The 25,588-nt window shown below is 46.0% G+C and overlaps 1 long non-coding RNA gene across 1 annotated transcript in view; it reads left to right on the top strand.

Annotated features, from left to right (window-relative positions):
- The window catches only part of LOC144824381 (uncharacterized), a 288,758-nt gene extending 281,511 nt beyond the window's left edge, over positions 1–7,247 (top strand). The window contains exon 4 of the long non-coding RNA XR_013608921.1: positions 7,051–7,247. This is a non-coding gene — a long non-coding RNA (uncharacterized LOC144824381). The remainder of the gene's footprint in view (positions 1–7,050) is intronic.
- Positions 7,248–25,588: the final 18,341 nt, after the last annotated feature.

Below are 25,588 nucleotides of genomic sequence, written 5' to 3'. Positions count from 1 at the left end.
GATGAATCAGCTCAATTCAAATAAAACACATCTTTTCAACTTTCCATATGCGTATTTATTTTCTTGAATGTGTTTCAATCACACATATTTTGCTTGATTTCAAAGTGGTACTCCAAATCCCACAATGCATTGTATTCACATCAAACGCTTAATGCACTTTCTTTGCTCCCTATGCATTTCGGCGTAAGCCTTCTTCAGGGGAGTATCTACAAAGTAAATCAAAATGTCATGTACACTACAAGTGAGGGTTAAGCGCTACGTGCATAGCTTACTACGGGCATTTGCGCTTAGTCTAAATTGCAAGGATTCTGTCCTTAAAAGTTAACTACATGAGTCAGAGCTTACCCGTGGCTTAAGTGTATCGCGTTTATCTCCTTCTTGTTTCGCGTGGGAGAACGCCAGGGCTTGTTTGTAGTTTACAGCGTGTTCGTGCGTCAACGCGTGATGGTTCGTAAACGTGAATGTTAAAGGCGTATGAGCACAATAAAGATCAAAGGTAAAAAAGATTTTAAGGTGACAGCAACACTATCTGTACTAAGCGTGTCCCGGATGTATATCTAAACTTATAAAAATTACTTAAACCAAATCGCTAAAACCTCCTGCTATTAGAAAAAGCAATTAATATAATGTTACTAAATAAAATAACCTTATTTTCTGAAACAACCTTAATAAATACAATGTATCTCAAAATGAACATAATTAATAGCCAGCAGTCCGATAGGTATTTTCTCTTGGGATTGTCACATGAATTATGCCATCGTTCATAAATAACATTGAAATTCTACCCTCTCTTTCAACCCATTTGGTTTAAGGGTATTTAAAAAATAAATCCAATGATTTTCCCTCTTGAGCAAGGTGTTTTGATTATCTCTTCTTTCAGTCTTCTCCACTATTTCCAGTACGCAGGCTTTTAATTGACTAATTTGATGTTGTGCTTCTATGAAGTGGGATACTACGTTAGACTTCATGACTTTGGTTCTTTTATTGCTCTTATGTTCATTCATGCATATTTTCAATTTGCGTTCCGATTGGCATATATACGCTTTCCCGCCTGGACATATGAGCATATAAATTATATTAGATGTATCACATGTAGCATTAACTTGTAAGTGAATTGTGTGTCCTTTCATTGAGTGGGTGATATGACCTCAGATTAGGTTATTATAGTTATTGCAGTTCCAACATAAAGATGTTATTGAAGTCTTGTTCCATTTTCAATAAGATCCAATGTTTTTAAATGATTTTCTTGCAATGCCTACTCATGTTGGAATATTTGCTGACGCATGTCATTTTATCCTCTTTAGTTTTAGATTGGGCTGTTAAAAGTTGTGCACTCTTTTTGTTTTTTGTTCGATCGGTGGCCTGTGTCAATGATTCCCCTGGATATCCTCATTGTTTAAAGCGTTGTATCATTTGATTTGATTGTTCTTTCTCCTTGATGGGGTCTGAGACGATCCTCTTGATCCTCAACAATTGGGAATATGGTAGGTGCTGTTTTAGTGGGTGTGGATGGAAGCTTTCGTACCTCAGAGAGTTATTTCTATCCATGGGTTTTCTATAGAGATTTGTTTCAAAGCCTGTTGGAGTTTTGGTGATCACTACATACAAAAAGGTAATTCTCTGTTCCTGGATTATAAAGGTGAATTGTATCCTCTCATCTATGGTATTCAGTTGTGTTATTTGTGTTTTCAGTGTGTTTATTGTTCCTCTCCATATGATGAAAATATCATCTATGAAGTGCAAATATAATCGTATGTGATCTTTCCATGGAGTGGTGTTCAAAATATGCTGTTCTTCAAAATCATTCATGAATATATTAGCGTATGTTGGTGCTGCGCAATTGCTCATAGATGTTCCACTCTTTTGAAGATACCCACTGTTGTCCCATTTGAAATAGCTGTGCATCAAGGGGAATTCTACTAGCTCCATTATCCTCGTAATCAGTGTGCAGTAGTGCTTTTTCCACCGCTTCAATACCTTGCTGGTGGGGGATTGATGTATATAGAGATTTTACATTGATGGTGTATAGTACTATTTGCTCCTCTTCTGTTATGGTGATGCTTTGTAATTTGTTGAGAAAACCTGTAGTGTCCTTAAGGAATGATCTCATCTTGTTGACACATGGTTTTAAATATTTATCTATAAATTTCCCCACTGATCATGGAGGCTTCTCCTCGTGGATACTATTGGGCGACATGGTGGTTTAACCGCGTCCTTATGGATTTTAAGTACCATATAAAAGCTCGGGCTTATGGGATTACTTTGGATATATTTCTTGACTTTCTCCTTGATAATGCCTCTCTCTACTGCTTTTTGAATGATATTCACCAATGTAGCTTTGATTTCTGTCGTAGGATTTGACTCAAGTTTCATGTAGGTGTTAGTATCCTGCAAATGGTTGTTAACCTGTTCCAAGTAGTATGCAGTTTTTAATAATACAAGATCTCCTCCTTTATCTGCTTTCTGGCAGGTTATTGCGTTGTTGTTTGCAATTGACCGTAAGATACCAAATTCTTTGGCTGATAAATTTTTGTGTTTGGATTTCTTGTGAAAATTTAATTTTGACAAATCTTGTTTAACAACCTGTTTAAATAAGTCTAAAGTTTTATGGCTCACCGGTGCCATATATGTACTCACTGGTCTTAATCCTTTTAATAGGTCTTCTTCCTTTGTCATCTGTTTAGTAATCACATTTTCATAGAAGTGACGAAGTCTGAGGTTTCTCATTAGTTTAAAAAAACAAATGTTGATTGCTAACAGGTTGGTATGGGTTGTGCGTACAAATGATGTTCCCTTTTGAAGTATTCGTAGTTGGCTTTCCTTGAGATGATAGTCCGATATGTTAATTACTAAGTTGTTCATTTCTTGGTCTTGACCTTCTTTGATGTTACATTTCTCGTCTGTGGAGGTCCTTTTTCTTTCTCCTTGTCTTTTTCTTTTTCCCCTCCGGGACCTTCCCGTTCGTCGCGACCTACTTCTAAAAAAGGAACGGTTGATGAAGTGCTAGTGGTTGTCTGTTGTGGTTGGGTTGTGCTTGACCGTGGGATGTTTTTTGATGTTTGAGTTGTCTTGCTGTCTGATGATGAGGTATCTGTATTCATGGTATAAAGTTTATTATTTATTTATTTTTTTTGCACAAATATCGGCCTATCGGCCTCCTAATTTATAATCGATGGTGTCTCTTCGATACTTTCTAATTTTTCTTTCGTTCATTTCTTGAGTGTGCTTCTGTAATTGATGATTGATATCCTCCAGTGTTTTTGATAATTTCTCCATTGTCATTATTTTCTCTAGTTCTGCTTTATTTACCTCGATTTCTTTCCTTAATTCGTCCAAAATGTTAGATAGTTCTTCTATAATTAGTTAGATCAAATCTAGAAAACACTTGTTCAATATTGCATACCATCTTTCTGTGAATTTTTGTGTGTTTTTGCATAAGGATGGTTTTAAGGATATTCTCAGGCCCCTTGGAATTATCTGCGCTTTGTGGTACATTATCATCGTGCTGGCATGCAGTCGCTGGTTTATTTCTTTCCTTGATAAATAAAGTAGTTGCCGGATATGTTGTTCCTTGGTTCGGGTGGTGTTATATTCAGTAGACTCCTCTTGTATTAGTGCGTATATTTGTGTAATCTCTTCATCGGTGAATGCAAATGTCTCCGCCCTGAATTCTGTAAAGTGGGTTATCACTCCGTATTGCATCTTGTTGCTGAGTGCGTGCTATGATCGTCGAGCAGGTTCTAATCTGAACAATAATAATTCACTTTGATCATGCACAGCCTGTGTTTTTCTTCTCTGTTTAACTGTATTTAGAGAGAGAAATCTGTTTATTTAGACCGTGGTCTTTAAACTTCGAGTTCATATAAAATTAAAACATTACAATCCAAACAGTAACAATGATACGTAATGATCTCTAAAATCACACAATTGCATTTCTAAGTTGCTTATACATTTCTAGTAAAACCCTACTACTATAGGCCCATATATTTCAGTATTTCCAAAATTAAAAGTCAGTTAAAATGTTAAAAATCTCTAAACAGAATAAAATAAGCATTTACAATCTTTAAAAAACCTATACAAACATCTTTATTATTTTACAACGGTTAAGACCATTTGAACTAGACGTGCATCGGGCTTTAATAATGTCTCCTGCAAGGGTAGGTAATAAAATGAGTCACAATCCTTTCTTGAGCTTTTCCCTGCCCAAACGGTTTATACCTTTCAGGTAATTCCCTAGTGCAATTGCAGTATCCAATTTTTCCATTTTTATTAGTAGTGTAGCTGCTTGCCCTCTTGAATTAATGCCATATTTTATAAATAACGGTCGTAAGAACTGTTTCCTCACTCCTAAACCAGTTAGGCAATCCAACAATATGTGCAAAATATCACACTTCGTCTCCAGTCCACACTTACATAACCCATCAGGATATAGCATTTCTGCTTTTAATCTCCCCTCCAGTAGCCAAGGGTTAGTTCCAATTCGGATTTTCTGTTTAACTGTATTACCATGCTCCTGGGAATCTTTCCCTGCTCGGGAATGTAAATGTATATTACTTAAGTAGCACCCTGAAATCTTTAGGGGTGTCTCCCATTTATGAATCGCTTTATGGTATGGTATATGTTTTTCTGGCAATTTCCCATTTTTTAATATCTTTTGGTGATAAGTGTTCCAGGAGACAGCTACACAAATTACACAACATTTCTGTGTATAAGAAATCTTCGTGTTGATACACACTCTTGCACTGTGGTAGAAGGCTGCCAGCATTGATGGCAAAGTATGAAACTTGGAGCCATTGTAGATTTCAGTGGAAGCTTAGACTGTTTCTTTGTTACTGTGGTGTAGTCAGGGTTTTAAGGGGGAAAAACCTGGGGGTGCTCTAAAAGGCGGGGGCAAACCTCTTAAAGGGGTGTGGGCTATGCAAGTAGGGGCGTGGTCTAAATCAAGATAAGTAGCATTGTGTGCTTTAGAAAATCCCCTCCAATTATCCTACATTCGGAAAAAACATTCTTTAAAGGATTTCTCTTCCTTCTACAACGTGGGTCACTTAGCATGATGTCTCCAGTTCTCAGTAGTGAGCAAAATAAGCATGTGTACATGGATGTGCATGGTCTCACCACAGTGCAATAAAAATTTTTTTTTAAATTGACTATCTCTGTTGGGCTGAAAATAGAGCCTGATAGAGACCCATTTGGAGGCTTCCTGAAAATGAGTGCCGGTCCTCAGGCCCAGCCCAATTAAAGCCCAGCATCCATGAATCCATGCTAAGCACTGCGCCATTCAAACATCTTTTAATTGATGCATACATTCCTACTTATATACATAGATACATCTGTTCCTGCACTTATCTTAAGCATCTATGAGCCCACTCGCCTATAGCACTGTGCCATTCATGCAGCCATATGACTATATATCCATAGATACATCTGTCCCAGAACCAATCCTAAGCATCTATCAAGCCATCCATCTATCCTAAGTACTGGTCCATGCATTCATTCATCCTTCCATCCATCCATACATCGATACATCCATCCATCTACCTAGCCATTGATCCATCTGACCATGCATCCACTCGCCCTTTATTCAACTATACGTTCTTATTTACGTGCATCCTCCACAGCCGATCCTAAATATGATGTATTATACTCATCCACCCAGCCTGTTAAGGGGTCGAAAAGGCTGGCGGTAAGCATTGACCGGCAGATGTTTCTTATAAAGAACAACAAAGATTTGAGTTGCTCTTTGTGCAGCATACTTTACCACCCTTCTCTGGTGGTGTTTTAAACAAAGGTACATCTAGCAAAAGAAATGTAAAGGAGCTTTTCAGTGTAAGAAGTTAATTTAGAAACATAACTTTTTGTCGAGTTGTATATAGATACACTGTTTTAAAGTAGCCGTGACTAACAGATACTGAATACCTGTACTTCTTACATTTGAGAAAGTATACTCGAGAGCTAATTTGGGGTGGTGAGAACCTGCAGTTCTATATTTCCATGTGAAGCACAGTATAGGAATATAAAAGTAATTGGAAAGCTTTTATGTTCATATTAAAGAGGGTTTGTGAGAACTAAGTGAGCCAGGCAAAGTGTGTGTTTTCGTAGCACGAAAACAAGACAGTGTGTAAGGTCAGAGCAGGGTCGTCCTGGAGTTACCTGCTTGTGGTTGTTTCCAGAGGCGCAACCAGAGCGAAATTTTTGGGGAAAGTAATTCTTTCAGCAATAGTCAGAGTGGGGATGTAGGGGATGTAAAAAGGGGTTAAAAAACACAGAGTTTCATTTACAAGAAAATGATCTTTTAAAGATCTGTGAAGTACTCGGGTGCGGCTCTGTGTGCGCACCCGGGAAGCTGTCTCAGAGACGCCTGGTGGTCTGTCTGCTAATCACCCCACGATGATGTTGCTCCTGCGTTGCAAAAAGAGAAGGGAAATCCTGAGAGAAGATGTCTCTTTTTAAAGGATTTCCCTTCTCCTAAAATGCGAGTCACCTGACATGATGTCTGCACTTCTAAGTAGTGAGCAATGTGCATGCTCTCACAGTGACCCATAAAGACCCGTTTCAAGGCACCTAAAAAATAAAGTGCTGGTGCTCAGACCCCACAGACACCCCCACTCCCACTTAAAGCCCTGGCTGCAGTGTTATGTTTGTAAAGTTGTAGATACAATTGTAGGTTAATAATGGTAATTTTTGTGTGTGCTGTTTGGTTGATAATATCATTTTAAGTACATTGCTTCAAATTTTTAAAAATACTATCTATAAGATTGTCTGTGGTGGGTTGTAGAGAGAGTGCTGTGGGGTGGTGGGGTGCAGCAGAGAGGTGAAAAGTACGAGGTAGTGCAGTTACATATAAATTGTAAAGCTGTATGTAAATAATTAAATACATACTTGCCCTATGTTCAATGGCACTACTTATCATCCTAGTGCTCCTCTGTTGTGCTCCATCACGTTGCAGCACTGAGTCTGGAAGTCGTTAGTGGAAGTTTTGTAACTGTATGTTATTATTTTAACATAGTGGACAAATGAGAAAAATAATGTAATCTATTTTTTGTTTTTCAGAAAATTATTTCGTTTGGATTAAAATTTGGAAATGCCTAGTTTAAGAAGTGAAAAAAAAGAAAAGAGAAGAAAAATATATATTTCAACAAAAGGCAAGATCTTCATTTAGAAAAAAAATGCGAGTAGTACAGAAACAGTTTGTTCTACTACAAGTACAAGACAGTTTGTGAATAAAAATGACAAACATTTAATGGAAAAAAAATCACACAAAGCAAAAAGAAGAATTTTTCAAGTAAGGTGAAGCAGAGTTCAATTTCAAATACCAGGAAAAGGAAACATGATAAATAAATAGTATCTGTTACTCGGAGACAAAAGCAATTTCATGAAATTCGTCAGACATATTTTCTTTTTTTTTTAAACAGATTTTATTCGTCTGCACATATAAAGAATGTATAGCTCCGAGCCCCGGAGTCTGGTGCACACATTATCAAACAATAAGGACAAGGTCAGACGTTTTTATGAAATACTAACATCCCCCCCGCCCCACTCAACCCCCCCAAGTGCGCTGCTGCCGTTGACCAGTTAGCAAACAAAGCCAATATATACAATGTACACATGCCAATACCATCAGAGCACACCCGAGCCCACTCAACAACCCCCATTTATTAAATTGTCGGGAGGGCAGCACTCTCAGGTGGGGGTGCCAAGTCCAGACCCCGGTAATCGGTCCACCTCTTCCATATTTTGAAATGCTTATGGGGGCACACCCTAGCCAGAAAGATGGGCTGCTCCAGCCCTAAACAAAAGTCCATGCCATTCTTCCAGGCGGCCAAGGGCGGGGCCTGGGGCGCCTTTCAGGCTTTAGCAATGTCTCGCTTTGCCACCGTTAGGCCAAGTAACAGTAGATGACGCTTGTACCGATTGCCGCCCACCCTCTCCATAACATGCAATAAGGCCAGTTTCGGGTCTCTAGGAAGCTCCCAAGCCAGTACCTCCGATAAGCACCTAAAAACCCCCGTCCAAAACCTATTCAGTGCTGAGCACCCCCATGTGGTGTGTAGTAGCGTGCCCACCTCCGACCCGCATCGTAGACAGTCAGGGGAGCCGATCATGCCCGCCCTCCACAGACGCTCTCTGGTGAAATATGTGCAATGTAAATATTTGAATTGTATTAGTCTCAGGCGTGTGGAGATTGCCGCCCCCCTAGGACTCGCCAGGGCCTCAACCCAGTCTTCCTCCTCTAGCTCCCCCACGTCCCCGCCACACGCAGCCCAAAGTCTCTGCAAGTCAGGGGAACAGTGTTGAACCAGCGTCTTGTACACATGGGAAAGTTTCTTGTATGGCAGTTCCCCCATAAACAGCTTGGCCTCAAGCGGACTGAATTCTGGAAGCTGGTCAATATCAGTCAGATATGGTGTCAATGCGTGCCGGAACTGAAGATATCGAAAAAACTGGGAGCTTGGCATCTCAAAATCGTCCTGTAGGTCTTGAAAGGACTTCAGGGCACAAGCCGACATCATGTCTCCCAATGAGGAGATGCCTATGGCGCCAACCCCCCAAAGCCCTGTAGGGCCTCCAAGTGGGGCAGGCGGCCATTGTGCCAGAGAGGGGTCTCCTGGGTGAGTACATTCCAATACCCCATTCAGCGCAGCGCTTCTCGCCAGACCGAGAAGACAACTTGTGTGGCGGATGGGAGCTCTCCCCTAAGCGGCGCCGAATACAACAGCATGTGGATGGATTTCGAGCCCATTAAATGGCTTTCCACGCGAAGGCTGGATTACCGCGGTCCCCATACCACCACTCATTTAGGACCAAAAGGTGCGCTGCTTGGTAGTATGAAAGTACGTCGGATGTGTCGAGGCCCCCAGTGTAAGTCGATAGGAAACACATCCTTAGCGCCACCTGCACAGTCCCCCCCTCCCACAGGAACCCGCCCAGCGCGGAGTTGACCTGCTGAAACCAGCGTGGCGGAACCGGGTATGGATGATTCTGCAGGTGATACACGAGCCACGGGAGCGCCACCATTTTGAACATAGCTGACCTCCCGTAGATAGTCAGTGGCATACGAGACCATGCCTTCATGTCCTCGCGTGTGTGATCCCAAACCGGGGTGAGGTTACGAGCTCGGGAGATGCCCGCGTCCTCCGAAAAGTAAACCCCAAGGTATTTAATCCCCCCAGTTGCCAACTGCAGACCCACCGCCCAATCTCAGACCGTCCGCCGTCCACCCAGTTCCCATAACGTTGATTTACCCGGGTTCACATATAGGCCAGAGGATTCACTGAAAATCTGCCGAATGCGCAGCAGCCGCAGCCCTGACCGATCCAAATCCGTTAGAAAGAACAGCACATCGTCTGTGTATAACGCAATCTTGTCAGTGAGACCCGGGGCCCACCGAAAGCCCTTGAGCTGGGCATCGATGCGCACCCACGAGGCCAGAGGCTCCATAGCAAGCGCGAACAGGTAAGGGGAAAGAGAACACCCCTGCCGCATATCCCGCCTGACCGAGAAGGAGCTAGAGATCGCTCCCCCACTCGCACTCAGGATGTAAGGTCCGTGTGGAGTAACTGTATGTAGGCTCTAAATCGCGGGCCCAGGTTGAGGCACCGCAGCAGGCAAACAAAAACGTCCAGCTCAAAGAGTCGAAGGCACGATCCATATCTGCTAATCTCCCAATCTCGTCCAGGCAGATATCGCTACCTGGGCCTGCCTGATATTATGTCGGGTCGCCCTCCGGGGCATGAAGCCCGTCTGGTCTGGATGAACCAGATCTGCAATGTGGGGCTTTAGCCTATTAGCCAGGGCTTTAGCCAGGACCTTGGCCTCCGTATTGAGTACCGATATCGGGCGGTAGGACACATGACTTTCCGGGGGTCTGCCCGGCTTCAGATGACCACCACCTCGGCATGTCTCCAGTCAGGGGGGAGCACTCCACCCTCACGTTCCTCCTCAATCACCGGACGCAGACAGGGACCCAACTGTATATGAAATCTCTTAAAAACTCACACGGAAACCCATTGGGGCCCGGCGCCTTACCAGGGCTTAGCTCACCCAGAGCCGTACCTAGCTCCTCATGCGTGAGAGGCTTATCTAATAGTTCAAGCACCTCGTCAGGGACTGACTGCCGGGGATGTCATCGATAAATCGCTGGATGACCTCAGCCGACAGACAGTCTTGGGGTGCATATAGCCCCTCGTAGTATGCCGCGAAGCTCTCTGCAATGATAGGGGCTCCAAGTTAGGCGATCCTGCCGAGTCCAACAACTGGGGCAATGGCTGGGCGGGGAGAACTCCCTGGCACAGGCGATGTAGCATCTTATAGGATTTGTCCGCCCATTGGTACACCCGACTACGTGTAGCCAGCCAGGCCTGTCGTGCCTCCTCAAATAGGACCACAGTATACTGCTGCTGAGCCAAGACCAGTTGCCGCCCAATAGAGTTACCACTCTCTTCCCTGCTCCTGCGCTCCAAAACCTCCAGCTCCGCCTCACGCCGCACCAGGTCCCTCCGCCACTCCGCGCGAGCCACCGCACACTAGGAGATATCCACCCCCCGCAGTGTAGGCTTGAGGGCTTCCCAGAGGGAAGTCAACAGAGTGTTCGTTAGTAGTCAGGTAGAAGTCAATCTCCCTAGTCATATGTTCCCTATACTCAGTCAGTAACAGGTGCCATCCCGACATGCGCCAACGGAACGGCTGTCTGGGTGGGCCTATGTTAAAGGTGAGGGCCACCGCCAAGTGATCGGACAGAGCCCTTGGCAAGATGTCGGCTGATACTATCCTCTGGGCCAGTCCCCTGGGTACAAATATATAATCCAGTCTGGAGAACGAGCCGTGCACAGAGGAGAAGTAGGTGTATTCTCTACGTGCGCCATGCCTATATCTCCAGACGTCTGTCCAGTCAAGTCCCGTGATGAGGGCTCGTAGTTTAGTAGTAGATCCTTCTACCCCGACATCCACGTCAGTCGCTCCCCTCCACCACATATCTATGCTTACATCCATCATATCATTCCAATCCCCCCCAACCATTGCGAGGGTATCCAGCATTGCACTCCATAGAGACATAACCTTTTCCACCAAGGGCCATTGCAATGGCGGCGGGGCTTACACACTACCAAGGGTCACCCTGTCACCCCCATCCTACCCTGAACAAAAATGTACATGCCCTGTGGATCAGACCAAGTCTTTTCATGGGTAAAGGAGACCCTACGATGTATAAGTATTACAACCCCCCTAGAGCCCCTCATGAACGCAGCATGGTAAACACATGTAAACCCAAAGCGTTGTAGGCAGAGCACTTTAGTGCTGAGCAGGTGGGTCTCCTGAAGCAGCAGAACATCTACCCCTGCTCGCTTGGCATAGCGAAGGATCGCCCCATGTTTCACCTTGTCCAAAGCCCCCCGCACATTCCAGCTCAGGACACGTAGTGTGCCGGGAGCTACCCGCCCTCCCTGATCAACAGCGGACATATGAAGATAGTACTGTAGGGCATGCACGTAACACAGCGTACAAACAGCAGCAATGGATGCGCAACCAAAACCCCCAGCCCCACACCAAACCACCAACACCCCCCACTCCTCCCCATCCTGCACCTCCCGAACATGGAAGCACCTGTCGCGGACAAATCGCGGCGTATGCCCCCAATGGGGGACCAAGAACCACCCCCTCCAATGGATCCCCAGAAAATCCCCCAAAACAAGGAGTCGTTACCCCTTCCTACCCACTCCTTCGGGGCAGGTACCCAGCCCAAATACATCGCTCCTGAGCATCATGAATACAAACATATAGTTCAGTGGGAAATTACAGTCATTATTTTTTTTTTTTTTAAACCTTTATTTTCAGAAAAGTCATACAAATACAGACCTACAACCCCACAGGGCCGGTCAGTAATAATCCGCAGCAAAGCCAACAAACAGTACAAGGCCCATCAACCCCTGGAAACAAGCGCAAGGTTTACACGTCAATAAACAGGGTAGGCTGCTGTAAAGGATAATAAAAAGGTTCATATTTTGTATTTTAAACAAAACAAGTCCGAGGTAAGACTGTTGTAGAAGTGACCATCTCCACTAGCAGGGGGGGGGGGGGGGGGAAGCCAGCCAATAAGGCTGATCTAAAGAAGGATAAATCCTAAGGGGGGGGTGGAAAGGGGGGCCAAGAGTGGACCGGCAGACCGTATGGTATAGGAGAAGAGCGCATGGAATGCGAGGTCACGGAGACAGAGGGACAGTAGTGGTATCTACGGAGGGGGGGGTACAGATCTCGCCTCGATACGCATTCCACTGACCCCACATCTTCCCCCACTTCCTAGGCCTACCACGGGCGGTATACACCGTTTTCTCCCTAAACATACACCAATCCATACATTCCATCCATGCCGACGCCGAGGGCGCCCTCTGGGACCCCCACAATTGGGCTATATCCCTTTTGGCGATCATGTTGCCGAGGGTAGCCCACCGAGTCTGCGCCACGCTATAATCATTGGGCTCCCAGACGTTCAGAAGGCACCTCCTAGCCTCCGGCATTAAAGACACACCCGTCACCTCTTCCATAATGTCATGCACGCCTCTCCAATAAGACACTACATTAGGACACTCCCATATGATATGTAGAAAAGTAGCAAGCATACCACAGCCACGCCTGCACAACCCATCCAGTGAATAACCCATCCTCATCAGGCGTGGACCCGTGACATAGACGCGGTGTAAAATCTTTAATTGCACTAGCCGCAGACGCGCCGGAATCGCGACTTCCTTTGGAGACGACACCGCAGCCTGCCAGTCTTCATCATCCAACTCAAGCCCATCCGCAGACCAGGCATTGCGGAGCTGTACTAGGAGGTCAAAGCGGTCGTTAATAAGCTTCTTATATATAAGAGAGATGGTACTATCGGGGACATGTCTATCAAGCACCCTATCTTCCAGGGGGGAGGATTCCGGGACAACGGCACCGGCCGGAAATACCGAAGCAAGTGCATGGCGAATCTGAAGATAGCGGTAGTATTCCCTATCACTCAGGCTATATTCCCGCTGGAGTTCGGCAAAAGTCTTGATCCTGTCCTTGATCAGGAGATCCCCTACTCGACTGATACCAATAAGATCCCATTTGTCAAACCCCTTCGTCGCCCAAAGATTCCCCAGCCGTTCAGCCGCATAAAGCGGAGTTGCTCTAGTCAGCTTATCAGTCCATCCCGTGGCAGCCGTCGCACTAATCCAAACTCGCACCGCAACCCCAGTAGGGCCAGTAAGTGTCTTCCTAGCCGTTTTAGAATAAAGTGCCCTATTGTAGTCGCCACCCGGCAGCTGCCATTTATCCATCTCAAATGCAGGGTTGGGGGTAGGTCCATACATGGCGTGGTTGATAGCACTCAACTGAGACGCCCAGTAATAGCGCTTGATGTCGGGCAGCGCTATACCGCCATCATACCAAGGTAAAGTCAGTTTCGATAACGCAATGCGAGGCCGCCTGCTCCATACCAATTGCCTCTGGAGGCCCTCAACTTCACGGAAATAACTAGCAGGGACCAGATCGAGCGTGTTTTGAAGGGCATAAAGGAATCGGGGGAGAGACATCATCTTAAACAGGGCGGCCCTCCCCAACGGGGACAGCGGCAAGCTACACCAACCTGCAACGTCCGACCGCAGCCGCCGAAGCGGCGGCAGTAAATTCCTCTCATACCGCACCGCAGAGTCCAAGGAGATATAAATCCCCAAATACTTAAAGCCGTCACGTACTACCGGTATCGGGCAGACACAGGGCAGCAAGGGCAGTTCTCCAGTGAGCGGATAAATACAGGACTTGGTCCAATTAATGGACAGGCCAGAATTTCTCCCGAAGGAGCGCAAAACGTCAAATAAAACTCCCAGTGATTTACGAGGGGAAGTCAAGTATAACAAGATATCATCAGCATACAATGAAATACGATCTTCATATCCCGGGGACCAACTAATGCCCTTAAGCGACGGCTCCCATCGAAGCCACGCGGCAAGGGGTTCAAGAGCAAGTGCGAAGAGCAACGGTGACAACGGGCAGCCCTGTCGCGTGCCTCTGCCGAGAACAAAGGACTCCGAGGCCCTGCCATTCACCACCACTTGAGCTAACGGTTGTTCGTAGAGGAGCTGAACCCACCCGATGAAACGCGGGCCGAAGCCGAACTTTGCGAGGGCCGCCCATAAATACGGCCACTCTATTGTGTCAAAGGCCATCGAGGCGTCCAAAGAAACCAAGATTGCCGGCTCACGAAGTGATCCAGCCCGCGCCAGGACGCCATTAAGACGGCGAAGGTTGAGCGCAGTATTACGATGGGGGATAAATCCCGACTGGTCTGGATGTACTAAGTCACCAATCACTGTGACTAGACGATTCGCCAATACTTTCGCCAGAACCTTAGGCTCAACATTCAGAAGCAAGATCGGTCTATACGACGAACATTTCTCACGGGGTTTCCCATCTTTGTGAATTACCACAATGGACGCCAATCTCTGATCCCGGGGAAGGAGTCCGAGATCTCGCGATTCCAAGAACATGTGACGTAGATGCGGCGCCATTTTGTCCGGGCACAGCTTATACAGCTCTACCGGAATACCATTCGGGCCAGTGGCCTTGCCTGAACGAAGGGAACGGATAGCAAGCGCTATTTCATCCACGGAAAAGTCCGCTTCCATAAGCTCACGGTCGGACTCCGAGAGGCTAGGCAGCGCAATATCTCTCAGTAGTAAATGCGAGTCCTCCTCCGGCCTGTCCGAGACCGGCGCGTAAACCCTCTGGAAGTGCTGAGCAAAAGCCGCGACTATCTCAACAGGGTCCACAACCCGCGAACCATCCACCCCTTCTACAACGGGCACAACCCTATTTAAACGCTCCCTTTTGTCCAACCAAGCAATCAACTTCCCGGCTTTATCACCAACATCATACATTCGCCCCTGTTGCACACGAAACATCATCCTGGCTGCATCCGTCACCAGAGCCTTGTAGTCAGCCTGTTTAAGGGCCAAAACATGCAACTTCTCAGGGGTGACCCCAGATCCCAAATCTTCCTCCAAAGCTGTGATGTCATTTTCAAGGCAAACAATCTCCTCACTCTTACTCTTCCTCGCGCTAGCAATCAAGGATAGGGCCTGACCCCGAATCACAGTCTTATAGGCCTCCCAGAGGGAAACGGAAGAGGACACCGAGCCCACGTTCTCATTGAAGTAGTGGTCCATGCATTTAACCACCGCAGCCCTAGTTTTGGGGCTGCGTAGGTGCCAGGGGTTAATCGGGGCAACACGGCCCTCCGCTCCCAAGGACAAATCAATCCCAAGCCAGAGTGGAGAGTGATCCAAAATCCCCCTAGCCAGGTGACGTACTTCCGTTACAGAGACCATCTGCACCGCTGGCACAAGGATATAGTCAAGCCTCGAAAGACTACCATGCGCTCCCGAGTGAAAGGTGTACTGCAGTTGTCCAGGGTGTAAGTGCCTCCAGCTATCCACTAAGCCCATCACGTCAAGGAAATCACCCAACCATGACTGCGACTTCAAGAGAGCCCTGGGGGGGTTACGATCATCAGCACCACTGACCACTGAATTGAAGTCTCCACCCATTATCAACATGCCTTCGGGAAAGCTCAGAACCCCCCCACCTAAATCAGAGAACGTAGTGGACTGTAGACCTGGAGGGACATAGACAGAGAGTATGGAAATCGTCTTCCCCTCCCAGCGCCCAATGATGGCCGCATATCGGCCACGATCGTCAAGCACGACGTCATCTATCTCCAAGGGGAGGGAGTTACGAACCAAGACGCCCGCCCCCCTAGAACCCGTGGTGAAACCTGAGTGCGCCACCAGACGATACCCCCTCCTATTCAGCGCATGGCAAGTGTTCCCTATCAAATGAGTTTCTTGAAGCAAGACAACATCGGGTGAAAGATGTTTCAAATACTGCAAGACTATCCCCCGCTTAACCCTATCGCCCAACCCGTTCACATTCCAACTCAACACCCTCAGCCCCTTACCCCCCATTGCAAAAGTGTACCCAGCTTCCCCCCCGCATTAGGACAGTCACATCCAGGAAATCGTGGTTGAAAATGAACCCTCGGAGTAAACAAAAAAACAGACCCCCCCCGCCCCCAAAAGAGTACCCAACACACACCCCCCCACCCTGCACCCCTGCGTCTATCCAAAGAACCACCCCAACTTGCAGTGTGCCTGTCGCCCCATTAAACTAGTCTACGAGAAGAAAGAAGAACCCCTTAGAGGAGGAAGAGACCCGAACCCTCCCACCCCCGGGTAGACAATATACATGCGCTCAATAGTAGTCAAACCACTGCTGCAAGTCTATAAAGCCGGTCCCCCCGGCGGGGACTCACTCCACCCATTCCTCCAGTCCACCTTCAGCACCGCCGGAATGTTCAGTTCGATCACGCGGCGTCGGCAGAGCATCAAGCCAGTCACTAGCAACCTCCGGGCGATCAAAAAAGAAAGTGCGTTCCTCATATTCCACCCTCAAGCGGGCTGGGAACAGCATAGCGTACTTTAGGCCCATATCACGGAGGCGTTGTTTCACGCCCGTGAAGCTCATGCGTTGTTTTTGAACTGACTGCGTGAAATCCGGGTAAAAACTGATGGATGCATTGTCAAATTTTGTGGGCCCGCCAGTGCGGGAGGCCTGGAGAATAGCATCTCTGTCCCGAAAGTTGAAGATCCTGGCTATAATGGGCCGCGGCGCCGCGCCCAATTTAGGCTTCCCACCTGGGACTCTGTGGGCACGCTCCACAGTGAAGAAGTTACTGAGGCCCTTAGGTGCCAGGTGATTCAGCACGAGGTCCTCAACCAAAAGATCCATAGAAACGGGGACGGAACGCTCCGGAACACCAATGATGCGGACGTTGTTTCGTCTGGCACGGCTCTCGTAATCATCCAGCCGACGAGCAAACAAGTCGTTAAATTTCCAGAGATTGTGGACTTCAGCCTGAAGGTCCGAAACATCAGTAGTGAGACTCGTTGTTTTAATGTCCAACGATTTCACCCGCTCATTAGTCTTTGCAAGATCCATTCTGATGAGGTTAACTTCGATAGCCACGGTGTCGATCTTCAAGGCCAGTGTCTCGTACTGCTGGCCCATGGAGGTCTGTACACTTGCAATGGCGCCCATGACGTCTCTCAACGTCAGGTCATCTGTCGCAGGAAGGTCCTCTCCAGATTCACCCGGGGCTTTACCCAGCCCCCCAGGAGTGCCTTTCGGGCGGGTGAGGCGATCAAGAGTATTAGACTGAGTAGAACCCCCTCGGTTCGTAATCCTGGTGGCCCGCTTCTCGCTCTCAGGTTTACCCGACATGGTGGCAGAGGAATCCTAGCAGACCCCTAAGAGGGTACAGCGAGGCAACCCTCAAGAGATCCGCCGTGTATAGTCGGGAAATGCGTGAGACAGGAGATGCGCTGGGGGCGGGCCGCCAAGTGTGGACCAGCAGTACTGGCAGGCAGGAAGCCACGGAGGACAGCGACCAAAAACGAAACCGAAAGTAGCACGAGGGTTGCGATCAAGTCTCAGTGACCGTTGTTGTTCGATTACCACTCGGGCATTACGGCAACTCGAGACAGTGGGCATCCGCCGGCGTAGGCCATAAAGTTCGAGATGCAGTGAGTCCGGCGTCCGGCGGCCAAATCGAATTTTGAAAGACGATTTCGTATCAGCAGGGCTTCCTTCAGTCAAACCCGTCGTCTAAATCAGGATATTAAACAGGATAGTCGTAGGAGGTGGAAGGGGTCTCGAGAGCCCTGTGCTCACGCGTCCATCTTGGATCCGCGTGAAGCTCCTCCTCCTACAGTCATTATTAAGCCACGTGCGGCTGCTCCTGCTCCGGGCCCATCTGCGGAGGCGTCGATCCTGCGCGTCAAGTACGTCCAGATCCCGATCTCCTGCGGCGCCGCCGCTGACTCCTCAGACCCCCACGAGCTATTTCACTCAAGGAGGTATCGGATTCACCACCCGGAGGACCATTGACTCTGATTTTCACAGTTTCATCTGTCCATTGAAACACCTCCTCCGGGGAATCGAAGAACAGCGTGCGGGACCCGTAGATAACTCGCAGCCGCGCCGGGTAGAGCAAGGCATATTGAAGCTTGAGGTCTCGGAGACGGGCTTTGGCAGCAAGTAATGATTGCCTCTGCTGTTAAACCATCCTCGTATAGTCCGGAAAAATTAGAGTAGTAGCATTGCTGAACTTTAGAGGGGCTTTCACTCTCGCCTGTCTCAGGATAGCGTCCCGGTCAGAGTATTTCAGGAATTTGGCTATCAGCGATCTTGGGCGCGCACCAACAGGGGGCTTCTGCATAAAGGCCCGGTGGGCCCGCTCCACCACAAAACAGCAGGAGAAGGCGTCCGCGGGGAGCCAGCCCTCCAACCACTGGACCAGGAAGCGTTCCACATTGTCCCCCTCGCAGCCCTCCGGAAACCCCACAAAGCGTAGGTTGTTCCGCCGAGCCTGTCCTTCTGCGTCCTCCACCCGCATGGCTATGCCCTTCTGAATTTTCTCCATCGCTGGCACCTTTTTCTGCAATGCGGACACGTCGTCTTCTACCTCGGAGATGCGGGTCTCCGCACCGGTGATTCTCTCCACCGCGTTTCGCAGATCCTGGCGGAGCAACGTGACATCTACACCCACTGCCCCGATCTTAGCTTCTAGCATGTCTCGGGACTGCGTAATCGTGGCCAGCAGCGCCGCGTTATCCGGAGCCGGAGACTGCGAGCCCGCAGCAACAGACGCCGAGCTAGCTTCAGTGAATTTGTCCAACGTCCCCTGTTTGGAATGGCCACCGCGTGTCATGGCGTCCGCGGCTGACCAGGCTGGGAATGGGCCCACTCGCCCCCAGGACTGTTTCTGTCTGAGATGTACGGGCCAGCGGGGCCCCAGACGGGCTGACTGACCAACCTCCGCCGCCAACGGGCCGGCCGGGTGCAGCTCCGCAGGAGAGTTACAGGGCAAGGCACGAAGTTGCCGCAGCGCCAGAGGAATAGAGTGTGCCCCCAGTCACGTCACCGGGGTCCCCAAGCAGAAGATCCATGGAGAAAGATCCCAATTGCAGATCCGGTGGGCCTCCACACAAAGGGTGTCGCAGTCTCCCTCCTGGGTCCGAACCGACCCCTGAGCCACACCACCAGGGAGCAACACCAAGTGAGGAGGAGTAGGAGGGGGGAAGACAGCACCGCAGCCGAGCCCCCGGGAGCCCCCGCTCACCACAAGCAGCAGGGCACCTCCAGGTCCGCCAGCAGCCACCACCAGCATGGTCAGTCCGCAGCGGGCCCCCAAGCAAGGCCACGGGAGTGTCCGCCGGGGGAGACGTCTTGGGCCCGGTCCCCCAGCCCGGCCACGGCAGGATCAGCTCCACGCTACAAAATGGCGGCCGCGACACCAGGCAGCCGCAGAATGGGGTCTCGTCCGCCCAGCCGGGCACTCCCTCACGCCATCTGCAAACTCCCCAGCACTCTCCCGCCTCCACTCCAGCCAGGATCCAGGGCGCGCTCAGCTCCACAGGCAGGGAGCGAGTGTCCGCCCACCAGCGCCCGCCCTGCGTCCCCGCGACAGCCGCCGGCCCCGCAGGCCCCTCCACTTTTCGGGGCCGCGCTCGCCGCTAGGAGTCCACTGCGCCCCCGCCACAGGACCGGAGCGAGGCCACAGGGTACACGACCCCTTAGGAGACAGCTGTGCCCACAGGAAGGCTCAGGGCCAGGATAAATCAACAGGACGATCGGTGGCTGGTCAGGGCTCGCCCCCCCGTCAGAGACTTTTTCGATCTAGAGGGATTCAGACTTTAATGAAAACATGTTGCAAATATAAAAGGAAAGTGTTGTAATTCAAAGAGAAGCAGCATATTGAAAGTATAGTGGATACTGCTTTCAATTTAAAACAGAAGTTATTCATTCTAATTTTGAAGAGAATCATACTGTTGGATAAGATAGTCAAAGTGTTGAAAGACAAAAGTAGAACAAGCATTTGCAATGCAATAGGTCTCGCATTAGGAAAGTTTAAGCTATTGGTATTGTAAATGACAAATTTTTTATTTATGTGTTGGTTTTGAAAATAGCGAAATTAATAGCTTTGTCATTTACAATGCTAATAGTTTTAACTTTCGCAAATGTGACACCTACAGCATTTGTAATGCAGTATGTGTTGTATTTACGTGACTTAAATGTATTGATATTACAAATAACAATGGCTTTTAATTTTTTTCAATAATTAATACTTGAATAAAAGTTATTGTAATTTATAATGGCAATAGCTTAAACTTTTGTAAATAACTTTTGTGAAAATTATGTTCAGTGTATTTTATTGTGAAGAAAATCCAAGAACAGAAGTGAAATATTAACATCTTTTTGTGACATTTGTAATAAAGCTTGAAACATTGAGAGAACATATTTGAACCAGTTGTTGTTTAATGGTTGCACAGATTGATGCTGTGGTGGCGCTGAGTGATGTTGTGGTGGCGACGAGTGATGCTATTCAGTGAATCTGTGGTAGCGCATAGTGATGTTGTGGTGCCCCTGAGTGATGCTGTGGTGGTGCTGAGTGATGCTGTGGTGATGCGATAGATAGAGTGAGGGCGATAGCTAGAGTGAGGGCGATAGATAGATGGAGAGATAGATAGAGTGAGGGCAATAGATAGATAAATGGATAGATACTAAGATAGAGTGAGGGAGATAGAAAGATAGATAGATAGATAGATAGATAGATAGATAGATAGATAGATAGATAGATAGATAGATAGATAGATAGATAGATAGATAGATAGATAGATAGATAGATAGATAGATATTAGAGTGAGGGCAATAGATAGATAGCTAGATAGATAGCTAGATAGATAGCTAGATAGATAGATAGACAGACAGACAGACAGACAGACAGACAGACAGACAGACAGATAGATAGATAGATAGATAGATAGATAGATAGATAGATAGATAGATAGATAGATAGATAGATAGATAGATAGATAGATAGATAGATAGATAGGTAGATAGGTAGATAGGTAGATAGGTAGATAGATAGATAGGTAGGTAGATAGATAGATAGATAGATAGATAGATAGATAGATAGATAGATAGATAGATAGATAGATAGATAGATAGATAGATAGATAGATAGATAGATAGATAGATAGATAGATAGATAGATAGATAGATAGATAGATAGATAGATAGATAGATAGATAGATAGATAGATAGATAGATAGATAGATAGATAGATAGATAGATAGATAGATAGACAAGTGTCAGGAAAAATAAATAAACCCTGCCACCGGCTCTTTCTTCACAGCTTCTGTGTGTGTATTCTGCCTGACTGCATAACGACTCAGGCCCCAAGAGAGGCTTAGCTAAATAAAAGGACACCGCACGCGTCCGCTTTAATGGAAAGTCTACACAATGAAAATGGGTTCATGTAAAGCTCAGAATGCAATGACAGACCACGGTAAAAACTGTCTAAATTCCGTAATTGTTGACATTTCTCCATTAGTACCGCCCAAAACACAAAAATGTATGCGAAAATAGAAACATATTTGTAATCTAGACATTATAAAATTACCTGTTATGAGATATTTCATTGGAAAAGGCTAACTTGGGATGATAAAAAAAATCAACACAAATCAGAAGGCATTTTCTTTCCTACTCCACTCTCAATGTGCTTTTCCAACTAACAGATGTGTGCGATGCACGCCGCATGGCATAGCTTCCGCTTCTCCTTGCAGGAGTATACAAACGCTCCGTTGCCATGGTAATCGGAGAGGCGGATAACAGTTTGCAGATAGAGCGTTCTGTGCCACTTAGCAAAAAGCTGTCAATACTGCCCACCCCATGCCACCTCCTTTAAATACCTTGCACTGAATTAGAACGGTTACCACACAGCCTGTGAAGGGTGTCTTGTGTAATGTGTTGGGCTGAAGTAAACACTTGTTTGTTGGCGGTACATTTATGGCACGCGAGGTTGGAACGAGACGGCTGTGGAGACAGGCACCAGACGGAGATGTTACCTGGGTAGACGTGCATTGGAGGAGTGCGTTCCAGGCCATGGAAGACAGGTTCTCCAGAGGCCTGGCTGGTCACCAACAGGTCAGAGTGTCGCCCCCAGAATGCCCAGCCTCGTGCATGGTGGTCCATGGAAAAGACCCAAGAATGAACGCATTCGCCTGTCTCCCAAGCCATGCATAACACACTCTTGTAAACTTTGTGCCGCGCCAACCATCTAGGGCTGGACCCTCAAGCTGCTCTCCATTGAACCCCGAAAGTTGCATGTGGCTTAACGGCCCGAGCGGCCGACTTTGACTCTGAGGAATCAGGTTCGAGTCTGGTGGGCGTCTCAAGCATCCTGTGATTCTAGGCAAATCTCTTAATCTCAAATGTAAAAAAATAAGTCTGTCTTGTTATGGAACTGGTGCGTATGTAAAGCGCTCTGATACCTTCAGATTGAGTTCGCGCTATATAAAACTGCATCAAAAGAAGACATCCAGAAATATTGGCCAGGGACTATTCAACATAGACAGTGATGTCACCTCATCATAAGAAAGGCTGTCACATCTTTATCATACCATCCTTTAAGTCATAGACGGGGTACAGATTGTATTGTAGCAGATATATGCATCTATGTATATGGTGTGTCTTGTATATATTCATTTATTGAACACACACCGGCACAGCAAAAGCATTCATGTTAATACATGAGCATACATTTGGAAGCTAAAGCATGCATCTATACATATTCAATGAAACACAAACTACGGAATGTAAATGTTGCTTTCGTTGACTGGCGCGACCTTCGAGGCCACTTAGAGGAATCAAAGGCAAACAGATGACAGGACAAGCAGTTCATGCACTCTCAACCACGCAGACACACCACACATTCAACACACATACAGCACGTGTATAGAGAGAGCAAAAGTGTGAAACAAACAAACCTCATACAAAAACAAAGCAAGCAAACCCCACACAAAAATATCTACCTCACAGAAATAACACAGTTCCACAAGGAAACATCTAACTCAAGGGACAAAATCATAATACATAAAATAAAAAGAATGACTGCCACCATGCAGGGCTTGATTATGGATCTTTAGAAATACACTGAGCTTACCAGATATAGGGAAATAGGCACATGGTTGGAAGCTCAAAATACCAAATTACTCCCAGTAAAAGTACTGTCCTGACCATCTACTCCTGATGCAAACCAGTATGCATAAAACTCTGAAGGCAAACCTGCACACAGTAAAGAAGTGTACATGTTAAGCATCCTCCCACTCTGGATGCACGCTAGCATGAAAATGTAATATCTATATGTAGATGGTGCATACCAGGAAGAATCCGTCCAGCAGCAACTCCGCTTCCTGTGATGTAGCCTAATTGAAGTTACACGCAGTGTTCCCCAGGAAAAGGCAATGTAAACTTCCCAAATGCCAGAAAATATATCATTCAAAATGCCCTGAATGCAGACAACCTTACTCTGTGTGTAAATATTTATTTAGGCAATTGTAATCGCTTGTCTCAAGACAATGATTAAAGGCTAAAGACCATTCTCGAGGATATAGTACTACAGTTTTATTAACATAACATCAGTTCATAAAAATTATTAAAAACAATCATTTTAATAAAACAAAAAAGAAAGAATAAAAATGGCCCTTAAAGAGACATACAATACATCAACAATATAATATACAGAAAACAATAATAAATGAATACAAAATATTTTTTTAAAGTGTGGCACAATTATGTTTCTTCTCGATGCGCGTTTCGGCGACCAGCGCCTTCTTCAGGAAAAGCCACGAAGCAACCTAATTTATAAACATATAATCTCTGTTAGAAAACATAAAATAATTTAACAATTAAAAAAACTTTTTACAACATTCAGTACACAATCCTTTATTATAGAAAGAAATTACTCTAAAGCCTATTTGTACGACAAGTCTTGCTCATGAATGGACATGAGCGGAAAGAAATTGGAATTTCTGTGCTCATTTAACAAAGGATTCAATAATGGCATTCCCTTATAGAAATTCATGGATGGCATCCCCAAAAAAGGTTTTAATTACCTCTTTTGCATGTATTAGAGAACGAGGAGGGGACCATATCTACTTATGGTGTATATAAGTGTACATATAACATCACTTACTTTCTTATTTTAAATATAAGGACTTGATATTTTCTAGAATCTTGAATGATGAAATAGAGGATGGTGCTGATAATGCCTTGCGAATATGAGGGAACGCGATACCAATTCTGTCGATAAATAAAAAGGTTATACTACAGAGTTTATATCTCATAGTACTAACATTCAGAGCTCGGTTAGTTAATTCTAGATTTCAGAGGAACATTTTAGCCAGTGGATTTTGGGGCTAGAAATACAGAAAACAAGAAAACTGATGACTGAATAATCTTGCAGTTTCCTAAAATATAATTGCAAAACGGAAATCTGAATTATAATATTTACCCGATATTTAAAGATTCATTAGTATCACCATCGAACAGGTTAAAATACTTCATATATATCTCCAGAAACATTAGAGCCTGTAACAATTGACGAAATGAAAATAAAAAAATAAATAAGAGATTGAGGACATCTTTCTCATTTATCGATAACTTTTCTATTAGGTACTCTCATATCACCAACCTCAAAGGAGATGATAATCCTTTAAAAGGGGAGTGGCATACGGACAAGGTGTAGACCGTGAATGCTGTCGATTCAAATGTGTAGGGAGGTTGCGGGAACGATAATTACGCTACGATAGCAAGTGATGACAAAATCTATAAAGGAAGATGAAATAACAATCGTAGAAGTAAAAATAATAAAGGCTAAAATGTAGGTAAATAATAAAAGTGAAAGCTACCTGATTTAAAATGAGTAGCCTTCGACCTCCACGCTGACGTACTAGATGAAAGTCGTAATGCTACAGCGCGAAGAAAGCAAAATAAAAGAAGGGAAAGATTAATTGCTGGCTAGCCACAGCCCTAAATATCTAAAAGAGCAAACAATTTAATAAATCCAACAGGGTGAAAGAAACTAGAATCAAGGGGACAATAGTCGACGTGATATTCAAAACATTAAAGCCAAAAACGATTTTACCGATTCCAAACTTTGTTTCCAGTTATGCCGGTATAAAAATACAATAGGACATGAGGGGGCCAAAAGAAGCAAACTAAAAGTGTCGACCAAGAATAGTGTTCAGCCACCTCTAATAGTTAAAGAAGACGCATGCCGCTATGTATATACCTGTTGCTGATGATCCAAGCAGCATAGGCGTGGAGGTTGCGATGAAAGGCAGAGACCCTCTCGGTTTCGCGGGTAAAAACGCAAGGAGAAAATCAAAGGCAGCTGAGTGAAAGCTTTATTTAAATATTCACTCTCACTAGCGCTGATTGGTTGTTTAACAGTCACATGGTTGTACGAATGATCCATTGATGGGCAGAAAGTAAAACACGGTCAGTAAGATGGGTCAATGGTTGGCTGATCATCGATCGCGCGGATGTACGAGTCAACTATTAATAGGCAGGATAAAGACCCGATCAATGAAGAATGTCATATAATTCCAACGTAATTCCGAATTATAATTATAGTCACTGACATGGAATTATGAGGACGAGC

This window comes from Lissotriton helveticus, chromosome 3_1, assembly GCF_964261635.1.
Source record: "Lissotriton helveticus chromosome 3_1, aLisHel1.1, whole genome shotgun sequence".
In the NCBI taxonomy this organism is placed as follows: Eukaryota; Metazoa; Chordata; class Amphibia; order Caudata; family Salamandridae; genus Lissotriton; species Lissotriton helveticus.
Note: the sequence above shows the minus strand (reverse complement) of the source record. Positions and strands in the feature narration are given on the sequence as shown.